This window comes from Cherax quadricarinatus, chromosome 2 (genome assembly GCF_038502225.1).
Source record: "Cherax quadricarinatus isolate ZL_2023a chromosome 2, ASM3850222v1, whole genome shotgun sequence".
NCBI classification, from domain to species: domain Eukaryota; kingdom Metazoa; phylum Arthropoda; class Malacostraca; order Decapoda; family Parastacidae; genus Cherax; species Cherax quadricarinatus.
The window spans coordinates 10,744,491-10,757,497 of NC_091293.1; the positions used below are offsets into that span (position 1 = coordinate 10,744,491).

General features: G+C 41.2%; 1 long non-coding RNA gene across 1 annotated transcript in view; it reads left to right on the plus strand.

Moving 5' to 3' along the window:
- The window catches only part of LOC138853026 (uncharacterized), a 95,155-nt gene that overhangs the window by 40,860 nt on the left and 41,288 nt on the right, over positions 1 to 13,007 (plus strand). The window lies entirely within an intron of this gene.

Genomic DNA, 13,007 nt, shown 5'->3' on the forward strand with positions numbered 1-13,007 from the left:
TGCCACGGGTCCATGTACCGTTTAACTATATATTAACTTAAAAGGGCTATACCCTAGACTTTCCTGTTCACTTTCCCTTACGGCCAGGAGAAGGAAAGGAATGCTCTCGTCCCAGTCTTTACTGAATTGTTCGCAGTAGGAATGCATCATCACCTTCAGTGTTTGATGAAACCATTCCAGTGCTCCTTGGAACTGGGGCCAATAGCTCGTAGCGAGGATAGATCTATACCAAGCCATGACATGGCCTCCTTGAAGATTTTTGAAGTGAAGTTTGATCCTTGATCGGATTGGATCTCACGAGGCACCCCTACCTGTGAGAAAAACTTCTTAAAGCGCGGACTATTGCATGAGCATTTATTTTCCTCGTGGGGATGGCCTCGATGTAACGGGTGGCAGAATCCATTATAGTGAATAGGTACTGATTTCCCGCCTTGTTCCTGGGGAGTGGACCTACGCAATCAATGATTAACCCTTTGAGGGTCGACAGGCCCTCTCCGAGACTCGTTCTCAGGGTTGGCCAAGTTTAAAAAAAAAAAAATAATTTTTTCTTATGAAAAGATAGAGAATCTTTTCCTGATCATAATGACACCAAAAATATGAAATTTGATGCAAAACTTACGGAATTATGCTCTCGCGAAGTTAGCGGTCTTGGCGATGTTTACGCATCGGCAATTTTGCCCACTTTGAGCCCCATTTTCGGTGAGTTCCACTGTACTAGTCGACAAAAAACATGAATATTTCGCTAGAACTCCATTTTTTCTATTGAATGAGTGCAAGAAACCACCCATTTACAAATTTCAACTATCCAGTACAGTGGTCAGAATTTAGCAATTTTGCCAATTTCACACAAATTTCAAAAGATGCCAATTTCCAAATAGGGTCCAGAACAAACAAGAAATACATTCCTGACACTAAAATGACATTTCCTCTGTTCATTAGTCACGTCTCAAGGCCCCTCTTACATTCTTTTGCTTTCCACTTCGAATTTTTATTCTCACAAGAAATAGAAGATTTACTGTTATGCAGACTACGGCATTAGTGTAAAAAATGGTACGAATCATATTGGCGCACTTGCAAAAGAATATTAGACTCACCAGTTGACGTGTATTGGACGCTTGGCATGATTTGTTTACTTTTGAACTTTGGTAAAAATCGATCATTTCTGCTACTTTGAGCTCAATTTCAAGGTACTTTTCATTGTAAAACCAGTCAAAATAATCTCAATTTCTATGATATGCCTTCCGTTCTATAAAATGAGACCAAGAAAACTAGAATACAACAATAAATACCATACGAAAATACAGTACAAAATCGCTGTTTTATTCCCAAAAAACGGTCAAAGTTTTTTTTTCCTCATTATGCACTGTGTGCTGCAGGATTTTTTTTATACCGTGCACACTGACCACATAGACCCATTCTTTCATATGGAGGCCTACCAGCTTTCTCCCACTAGATTTGAGGGCGCTAGAATTTAGGCGTACTAGTACGTCAAAAACCCTGGGTCGTAAGCCATACTAGTACGTCTGAAACCCTCAAAGGGTTAAACGGGAAAAAGGCTCGCCATCTGAGGTGATACGACAGAGAGGAGCTGGAGGCGGGGTATGAGCAGGTTTTCTGATGGTCTGACAGACCTGGCAACTGCGAAGATGTTCCACCATGGTTTCCCACATTCTAGGCCAAAAAAAAGTATTTTGACAACTTTACCATTGTTTTCCTTACTCCCAGATGTCCTCCCATTGGACTATTATGGGCGACCTCCAATGCAAGCTCACGATAAATCCTAGGTAGGATTAATACATGCTAGGCCTTGGCAAAAGATGCCCCTAGAGAATGTCTTCTGGTGGATTTCTTCATAAGTATACCGCTACTAGAATAAACACAGTCCTCTAATTTCTCGGCCTCTTCTTCCGCTACCACCAGCTTTCTTACTTTCTCCAACGAGGGGTCTTCTATCTGTGCTTGGATTAGATCTTCAGGTCTAAACTTTTTAGCACCTAAAAAATCTAAAGTTGAGTCTAGCCCTGCAGACACAGACATTGCATCCTTGGGCCAGTGGGTTGCACTAAACAATAGGTTCAAACCCAGATCAGCTTTGTCCTCTTCTTCCTCTGTTGATTCAGGAGGTAACCTGGTTGTTGCCATGGACCTAGTGACAACTCCCAGTGGAAATAATGATAGGTCCTTCCTATGAGCCTCAACCACGTAATCCTCTCCCGAGGTATTTTCTATCACCAGAGGTTCTTTCTTGATTCCTTCGCAGCATAGGTCATATCCTATCAGTAGGTCAGCAGACTTAATAGGAAATCCTTCGTCTGATATACCGACAGTCGCATATCCTTTATAGCAACCCAGGTCTAGGTATATCCTATGGAGGGGAACTCTAGAGACGGCTCCTCCATAAGCCTCCAGAAGTGCATCTATCTTCGTATAAGTGCGGTCAGATAAAGAGAGGATTCCCTTTTTTAATAACGTCAAGTAACTCCCCGTATCCCTATAGGTTTTAACAGGTACCACTTGACATTTGTCAATACCAGCTTTTCCTTCTGAAAAATATGGGCTCATTGCCTTTTCAATTTCTTGCCCTGAGATGGCCCTCGTCTCTGGTCATCTCGGTGAAACGGTCTTCGGTCCTGCTGGCTCTAGATCCGCCTGTAGACACCCCTGCGTGTGGGCTACTGAAGACACCATCTGCATGGGAGTACCTTCTCGATACTTATTTTTCCTATCCCTTTCCAGCTGATAACATTGGTTTCTCACATGACCTCCATTTTGGCAATATGAACAGGACAAGCTCTTCCTGGCTTTATACACCTCCCGGTTCTGTCGTGGTTGAAACCGGTCACCATTGCATGGCTTATCCAGGGCTCGAGAGGTCACTGCTTCTGAAGGAAACTTTTGGCGAGGTTCTGTTCTTGACTTAACTGGTCAAACCTTCTGGCCCAATTTTACTGCTTCCTCTCTGGATGTTCTATCACGGATCAGCTGGCTGGAGATCTCGTAGCGATCGGCCAGTGCAACGGTTTCCATCACATCAGGTGTTGGATGGTCGATCAGGAACTTCTGCAAATCCCCAGATATAGAATTATAGAAATCCTCTTGTAGTATTAATTGGGTTAGGCTGCTTACGGTGTTGCTTTGTGAGGCTCTTTGCCACCTCTCGAAAGCTACTTTCTTCTGCCTGGTGAAGTCCACCCAAGTTTGCTCTGGTAACCTTTGCAGAGTACGGAAGGCTTGCTGGTAGCTCAAAGGGATTAGATCATAGGTCTCCAGTATGACCTTTTTGACAGTCATGTTGTACTTTTCGTAAGGCAAAGCCGTGGTACATTCTCGAGCTTTACCAGTCAGCGTTGTATGCAACAAGACAGCCCAGAATTTTCGGAGCCACTGCATAGCTCGAGCCTGATTTTCGAATGTATCGAAGTGTCCAGATCAGACTCGCAAAACTTGGGAACCAAAGATGCTGCTTTATGAATGTCGAAAGGATTTCTGGGGGCCTCGGGCCTCACAACTCCTTCCCTTTGCCGCTGACGCTCGTAGAGTATGGTGTCCCTCTCGAACTCTTCTGCATTAAGCTTCCTTTGGGCTTCTATTTGGGCCATTTGTAAAATAATAAGGCGCTCCATTCTTTCGAACTGGCTCTGTGATATGGGCCCAGTTGGTAGTGGAGGAGTTGGGGGATGCAAGTTTTCCCGTCTTTCCTTGGGTCGAGCACCTGCGCCGGGTGCTTCAAGTGAACCAGGGTCGGAAACTGGGTGATTAGACACCCCAATTTCAGGCACCTCTCCCAGGGATGTCAGCTCACCAGCAGCTTCCTTTGATTCTGGCTCAGCCACATCAGAGGGTAGGGAAGTTGGAAGGCCACCAAGTTCAAGTCCTTCTGCTCCAAACGGTCAGTCAAAGTCTTCAAATTGAAATATTAGACTTGCTTCGTCAATATCGTCAATGTCATCCACCGTCCCTTGTTCCGGAAACAGCATGTTTCTCAAAATAGATCGAGTGGTCTCGGCGGTGTAATATTTGTTATACTTCACTCCTAGGCGTACGGCAATTTACCAGCGCTTCTGAAGTTTTAAAGACTTCAAATCCTCCAAGGTTAACTCATGTATTAACTGCTGTATTTGAGCCTCCATAGTGAACTTTATGGGTACCTGAACAGCAGCTCACTTTCAGGGGATTGGCACTTACTTCCTAGGGCTGATATTTCCTCCAGTACCTTGGATCAGAGAGCAAATCCTGGACAGGCCCCCACTTTGTTACGAACATAGTCAGTTGGTCCCTGGGTTATAGTGCTTTTCGTAACAAACTAACAAACTTAGTGTCTAGGGGTCTTCACTTGTAGAGGAAAAGGGATTTTCTTAGTTTCTATTTAATTTATTAATAATCATAATAATCGCTTAAATCCACCTTCTCATATTTTGCACTATGAGTAGAATGCTTTTACCATTTCTCATTAAAACATCACAGTACTAGGTCAAGTATTTACAAATGGCTCTGAGTGAGTCACGAAATATTAGTACTATATGCACATGCACAGGCGTTGCCTAAAAACTCGAACACATTAATAGATTTCTTATAATAGGGTTCACTTTACAGTAAGCCCTCTTACACTACAGAGGCTTGCTCACTTGGCTTCACTTTCTCTAAGAGCTTCTTAACTGCCTTCTCCAACCGAGATAAGTCTTAGCAATGAGTTCCCGAAAATTCCTGGGATTTTCTAGTGAGGCGAATGGTGGTTTTAGAGGTGGATACTCCCCTAGACCCTTCCTGGTCCAGAGGAAGGTATGAACTGCACAAAGTGAGGCTTTACCAGCCCACTTTGACTTGGTCGGAGCAGGTGTTGAGCAGTTCAAAACACCTACTGGTGCTTGGCTAGGTCGCACCAGCAGTTGAGACTAATTAAACAACCTACCTATATACAAAGCTAAGTAATACAACCAGATAATATAAAGTCGAGTAAATCCATTTTAGCTACTAATGGAATTACTCCTGAATATAATATTAAGTGAAATAGCAAAAATAACATGTAAAAGTATACTATTGTGATAACAAGTAGAAACAGTCTACTTAATCTTAGAAGTAGACAACTTCTTCAATTTCTCTCTCCCCTCCGAAGCAGTTTCCTCAGGTCTGCCCTCTTGCTGTTCAAGATGATCTAGCAGCTCATCAGTGGTTAGTTCATCAGTGTCCTCCTCCACCAGCTCTTCCACATCCTCCCCACTAACCTCCAACCCCAAGGACTTCCCCAATGCCACAATGGATTCCTCAACTGGCATAGGATTCTCAGGGTTAGCCTCAAACCCTTCAAAATCCCTTTTGTCTACACATTCTGGCCACAGTTTTTTCCAAGCAGAGTTCAAGGTCCTCTTAGTCACTTCCTCCTAAGCCTTGCCTATAATGTTTACTCAATTGAGGATGGTAAAACGATCTTTCCAAAACTCTCTTAGTCAGTTGTGTTTCTGAGGTCACTACAAAGCACCTTTCAAACATAGCTTTTGTGTACAGTTTCTTGAAGTTGGAAATGACCTGCTGGTCCATGGGCTGCAGGAGAGGAGTGGTATTAGGAGGCAAAATCTTCACCTTAATGAAGCTCATGTCCCTAGAAAGTTGCTCTGTCAAGTCTGAAGGATGACCAGGAGCATTGTCCAATACCAGGAGGCACTTAAGGTCTAATTTCTTTTCAATTAGGTAATTTTTCACATTGGGGGCAAATGCATGGTGTAACCAGTCATAGAAAAAGTCCCTAGTGACCCATGCCTTACTGTTTGCCCTCCACAGCACACACAAATTAGCCTTGAGGACATTGTTTTTCCTGAACACTCTGGGAGTTTCAGAGTGATATACCAATAAAGGCTTCACTTTGCAATCACCACTGGCATTGGCACACATCAACAGAGTAAGCCTGTCTTTCATAGGCTTATGTCCTGGGAGTGCCTTTTCCTCCTGAGTAATGTAGGCCCTGCTTGGCATTTTCTTCCAAAACAGGCCTGTTTCGTCACAATTAAACACTTGTTCAGGTTTCAGTCCTTCACTGTCTATGTACTCCTTGAATTCCTGCACATATTTTTCAGCCGCTTTGTGGTCTGAACTGGCAGCCTCACCATGCCTTATCACACTATGAATGCCACTACGCTTCTTAAATCTCTCAAATCAACCTTTACTGGCCTTAAATTCACTCACATCACTAGTTGCTGGCATTTTTTTTAATTAAATTGTCATGCAACTTCCTAGTCTTTTCACATATGATCGCTTGAGAGATGCTATCTCCTGCTATCTGTTTCTCATTTATCCACACCAATAAGAGTCTCTCAACATCTTCTACCGCTTGCGATCTCAGTTTCGAAAACATAGTTGCATTTTTGGCAAGAACCGCTTCCTTGATTGCCGTTTTCTTGGCCACAATAGTAGCGATGGTTGATTGGGGTTTATTATACAACCTGAACAGCTCAGAGACATGCACTCCACTTTCATACTTAGCAATGATCTCTTTCTTCATCTCCATAGTAATTCTCACCCTTTTTGCTGTAGGGTTGGCACTAGAAGCTTTCTTGGGGCCCATGGTGACTTATTTTGCAGGTGCAATCACTGCAAAGGCTGTGATAATATGAAATGTTCCAGTTGTATGTTTGGAAGCGACCGCGGTGGCTGGCTTGTAAACACTGGCACCCACCGGACAAGTGAGGCGCGCTCAGGCCAAAGTGGACGCGTCTCGTACGGAACGAATAGCGCTGGTCGGGTTTTTAAGCGCTAATCGAGGCAAAAATTTTGCGTTAAAATGTATCGCTACTCAGATTTATCATTAATCGATGCCATCGCTGGTTGAGGGTCCACTGTATTCTCATTTTTTTTTATCTCATTTGATAGAATGGAAGATATATTACAGAAATAGAGATGATTTTGATTGATTTCAGGATGAAAAGTACCTTGGAATTGAGCTCAAAGTGGAGGATATGTTCGATTTTTGCCAATGTTCAAGAATAAACAAATGACGTCACCGTCCATTACGTGTCCAACTAGCCAGTTTAATATGCAGTCACGAATGGGTCGACATGATTTATGCAATTATTACAATAATGCAGTAGTCTGCATAACGGTAAATCATCTAATTTTTGTGTGAATAAAAATTCAAAATGGAAAGCAAGAGTAATATAAGAGGGGTCTGGAGATGTGACTAATGAACAGAGAAAATGTTATTTTAATGCCAGGAATGTCTGCATTGTTTATTCTGGACCATATTTTGAGATTGGCATCTTTTGGAATTTGTGTGAAATTGGCCAAATTGTCAATTCTTGACCACTTTATTGGATAGTTGAAATCAGTAAATGGGCGGTTTCTTGTACTCAATCGATAGAACAAATGGAGTTCTAGCAAAATAGCTATGAGTTTGGTCAACTGGAACAATTGAATTGGCCGAAAATAGGGCTCAAAGTGGGCGAAATCACCTATGTATATAGTATATCACTGAGACCGCTACCTTCGTAAGAGCATAATTCCATAAGAATTCCATCGAATTTTGTACTTTTGATGTCATTACCATCGGTAAACGATTCTTTATTATTTCATAATTTTTTTTCTTTTTTTTAATTCTTCGACACTGAGAGCAAGTTTATGAACAGGGATCTCAACAGTGAAAGGGTTAGTAATGTATACAGGAGATGGGGTTACTAGCCTCTTGTTCCCGGCATTTTAGTCGCTTCTTACAACGCATGGCTTACGTAGGAAGAGTTCTGTTCCACTTCCCCATACAAATACAAATATTTATTTCCTTGTAAAGCTTACAATGTGTGGTTTACATGTTATAAAATTTAAATTATAAAGATGGCCACTATCATGCCTAAGCACTTTGGGCAGACTAATAATAATTCTTATATTTTGATATAGGTCATATGCGAGCAATACATTTGAACATATTATTAGGTACTTAATTAGATACATTCTCAGTTAGATACATACATAATTAGGTTTAAAAAAGTTAGGTAGTCAAATCATTTAATATTAGTATAATGGCAGATTTAGAAATGGGATTTGATATGTCTTGGCATGATACATTGTTTCTATTAAAGCCATACTGGAGGAGTATCGTAGACAAACTTAGGATTAACTTTAGATTTAATTAGACTGACATGAGATTTAATAGGCAGTAGCTATATTAGGAATTGTGTGTTTACAGTCCTTTGGGTGGGTGTAGGTGGAAGTTATGGGGGAATTACAGATAATGATGAGTCTATATTGTTTTGGATGTGTTCATGATACAAAAAAGAGAATTGGGTGGTTTTTCATTTGGTTAACTGATAATGGGGCATGTTATGGAGATTTTTTTAACAGTAGTTTTGAAAATGGTGGTTGAGTCTGCTGTTCTAGAGTTTTCAATCAGGGAGTTCCAGATTCTAGGCCCTTTTATGTACAGTAGACCGTCATTTAACACGGTAGTTACGTTCCTGAAAACACCGTGTTAGGTAAAACCATGTTAGATGAACTGAAGAACTTGTGGGAAAAATATGGTTACGTTCCTGAGAGCCCCCAAAAAAAGCCAGACAACTTTTTTTTAGGCCTCCATATCTCGCAAAAATAAAAGTGAAAATGTAATTGTAGTTCATTGTTAAGATGTATTATGTTGTTTTTACTGCTTAAGACTACAAATGTAATAGAAATAATAGTATTTCTTACCTTAAATTGTGGGTGCTGGTGTTTGTGGATGATTGTGAAGAGAGTGGAGAGTTATGTTGTGGTCCTACTGGGCTGAGGTGGATGGTAGAGGTTCTGGTACTGAAGTTGATGGTTGTACTAGAGTGTTTAACTTTAAGTCACTCAGTCAAGTGATTCAGTAAGTCAGTCAAGTGATTCAGTAAGTCAGTCAAGTGATTCAGTAAGTCAGTCAAGTGATTCAGTAAGTCAGTCGAGTGATTCGGTAAGTCAGTCATTCAGTCAGTAAGTCATTCAGTGAGCAAGTCAGTCAATCAGTCAGTCAGTCACACGAACGTATGTTTACCTCTTTTTTGTGTGTATAAAGTAGCACTTCATTATGGCCACAGAATGTCTTGTCTAATATCTTTGTTTTCTTCGTTAATTCTAAGACTTAAAATGCTTACACTTTTTCTTGCCACTTTGAGCAGCACTGATATGCTTACTGGGTGTCATGATTGCTTAGCAGATACAAGATACAGTGGACCCCTGGTTTGCGATATTAATCCGTTCCCGAGAGCTCATCGTAAACCAAAATTATTGAAAAGCGAATCAATTTTCCCCATAAGAAATAATGGAAATCAAATTAATCCATGCAAGACACCCAAAAGTATGAAAAAAAAATTTTTACCACATGAAATATTAAGTTTAATGCACACAAACTGAAGAAGACATGCACAGTTTATAGTACTCTACTAACAATAGAATACATGACACTTACCTTTAATGAAGATCTGGTGATGATTGATGGAATGGGAGGAGGGGAGTGTGTCGAAGTTGTTAATGTTTAAAAGGGGAATCCCCTTCCATTAGGACTTGAGGTAGCAAGTTCTTTTCTGGGGTTACTTCCCTTCTTTTAATGCCACTAGGGCCAACTTGAAAGTCACTGGACTTCTGTCGCACAACATATCTGTCCATAGAGGCCTGTACCTCTCGTTCCTGTATGACTTTCCTAAAGTGGTTCACAACATTGTCAGTGTACAGGTTGCCAACATGGCTTGCAGTAGCTGTGTGAGGGTGATTTTTCATCCATAAAGGTTTGCACTTCAAGCCACTTTGCACAGATTTCCTTAATCTTTGAAGTAGACAACTTCTTCAATTTCTCTCTCCCCTCCTCCGAAGCAGTTTCCTCAGGTGTGGCCTCTTGCTGTTGAAGATGATCTAGCAGATTATCAGTGGTTAGTTCTTCATTGTCCTCCTCTACCAACTCTTCCACATCCTCCCCACTAACCTCCAACCCCAAGGACTTCCCCAATGCCACAATGGATTCCTCAACTGGCATAGGATTCCCAGGGTTAGTTTCAAACCCTTCAAAATCCCTTTTGTCTACACATTCTGGCCACAGTTTTTCCAAGCAGAGTTCAAGGTCCTCTTAGTCACTCCCTCCCAAGCCTTACCTATAAGGTTTATACAATTGAGGATATTAAAGTGATCCTTCCAAAACTCTTTTTAGAGTCAATAGTGTCTCTGTGGTCACTACAAAGCACCTTTCAAACATAGCTTTTGTGTGCAGTTTCTTGAAGTTGGAAATGACCTGCTGGTCCATGGGCTGCAGGAGTGGAGTGGTATTAGGAGGCAAGAACTTGAACTTAATGAAGCTCATGTTCCCAGAAAGTCACTGCCAAGTCTGTAGGATGACCAGGGGCATTTTCTAATACCAGGAGGCACTTAAGGTTTAATTTCTTTTCAATTAGGTAATTTTTCACATTGGGGGCAAATGCATTGTGTAACCAGTCATAGAAAAAGCCCCTAGTGACCCATGCCTTACTGTTTGCCCTCCACAGCACACGCAAATTAGCCTTGAGGATATTCTTTTGCCTGAATGCTCTGGGAATTTCTGAGTGATACACCAATAAAGGCTTCACTTTGCAATCACCACTAGCATTGGCACACATCAGAAGAGTAAGTCTGTCTTTTATAGGCTTATGTCCTGGGAGTGCCTTTTCCTCCTGAGTAATGTAGGTCCTGCTTAGCAATTTCTTCCAAAACAGGCCTGTTTTGTCACAATTAAACACTTGTTCAGGTTTCAAGTCTTCACTGTCTATGTATTTCTTCAATTCCTTCACATATTTTTCAGCTGCTTTTTGGTCCGAACTGGCAGCCTCGTCATGCCTAATCACACTATGTATGCCACTACGATTCTTAAATCTTTCAAACCAACCTTTGCTGGCCTTAACTTCACTCACATCACCACTAGTTGCAGGCAATTTCTTTACCAAATCGTCATGCAACTGCCTAGCCTTTTCACAAATGATTGCTTGAGAGATGCTATCTCCTGCTATCTGTTTTTCATTTATCCACACCAATAACAGTCTCTCAACATCTTCTAACACTTGCGGTCGCTGTTTCGTAATCACAGTTGCACCTTTTGCAACAACAGCTTCCTTGATTGCCATTTTGCTGGTCACTATAGTAGAGATGGTTGATTGGGGTTTTGTATACAACCTTGCCAGCTCTGGCACACGCGCTCCACTTTCGTACGTTGCAATTATCTCTTCATTTCAATAGTCATTAGCACCCTTTTTCTCGAAGGGTTGGCACTAGAAGCTTTCTTGGGGCCCATGGTGACTTATTTTGCAGAAACAAGCACCAAAAACATTGTGATAATATGGAATGTACCGAATGTATCCTTAGATGCGAGCACACTGGCTGGCTTGTAAACACTGGCACACACGGGGCAGTTCAGGCCACATGTTGACACGTCTCGGACGAATCGCGTATACCGGATTTTTTAATGGGAACTGAGGCAAAATTTTTGCGTTAAAATGTATCGAATACCGGATTTATCGGAAACCGATGGCATCGCGAACCGGGGGTCCACTGTATAGCAATTAAAAGATCAAAACACAATTCACAATCACAAGCTTGTAGCAGAGAAGTTGAACTGGACACGTATGTAGTACGAATGCTGGGATGGTGGGGTGGTGTTGGGGGGTGGCTGGGGACGGCGGGAGGTCTCCTCAGCTGAACCACAAGAAGGCGGCCGCTTGAGGAAAATGGAAGTCTTTTTTTTTTTCCTTCCCTCAAACTGAACTGTGTTAAATTCATCATACGACGTGTTACATAAAATTGTGCCACAATTCTTCAATCGTGCTATACCCAAATTGTGCCAAATAAACTCTTGCTAATTGACAATCTACTGTACATCAAATTTTTGTATAGGTTTAGCAGGACATGGGGAATGTCAGAGATTTTTGTGTCTGGTGTCATGTCTATGGGTCCTGTTGCAACTATCAAGAAATTGTTTTAGTTCCTGGTTAAAATTAGAGTTTATGGTTCTGTAGATGTAGATTGCACAATAGTAGGTGTGAATGTTCTGTACAGTGAGTAGGTTTAGGTCTTTGAAGAGTGGGGGTGTGTGCTGTCTTGCATTGGATTGCATGATAATTCTTACTGCAGCTTTCTGTTGGGTTATTGGTTTTAGGTGAGTTGCTGCTGCTGTTCCCCATGCACAAATAGCATAGGTGAGGTAGGGATAGATGAGTGAATAGTATAGTGTGAGCAGGGCTGATTGTGGCACATAGTAATGTATCTTGGAGAGGATCCCTACTGTTTTGGATACTAGTAAGAAAATAGAAGAAAACCAAGAAGGGTGTGTATATATATGCCTGTGCATGCATGTGTAGTGTGACCTATGTGTAAGTAGAAGTAGCAAGACATACCTGAAATCTTGCATATTTATAAGACAAAAAAGACACCAGCAATCCTACTATCATGTAAAATAATTATAGGCTTCCGTTTTACACTCACTTGGCAGGATGGTAGTACCTCCCTGGGCGGTTACTGTCTACCAACCTACCACCTAGGATTTTTGTAAATATATGTATTATTTTATTTTTTGACCCTTTTGTTCTTAATGTTAATCATTGTTTCAAAGCTAGGAAGATCAGTATGGGGCAAGTCTCGAGTTTCCTTGAACATGCAAGGGTTTGCTTTACATGGTTTTTGTCCATTTTTTTTTTTATGATAATATCAGACTGTAGAATTTTTGCTGAACCTTTTAAAATCTACAGCATTCAACCATCAGCTTTATGGCCCTTGCTAGCAGACCTCATCAAATTCAATTTAATTTATTTTATGTGCCAGAATTTGTCAAAATTGTAGTGCTGGTATTACTCCATGATTTTGAAATATTTATCAACCAAGCTAGAATTTTCTTGCCAAATATTTAAGTGGCATGTGTATGTGGGGTTAATGCCTTGCTAGATTTTTTGCCAAGCTTTCACTACAATATACCTTGGCTGTCTTCAAAAATAATTATATAATTGTTGCCATGTTTATGCAGTGCAATTACGATTGCACTGAATCTCATGCATGTTTATTTTCAG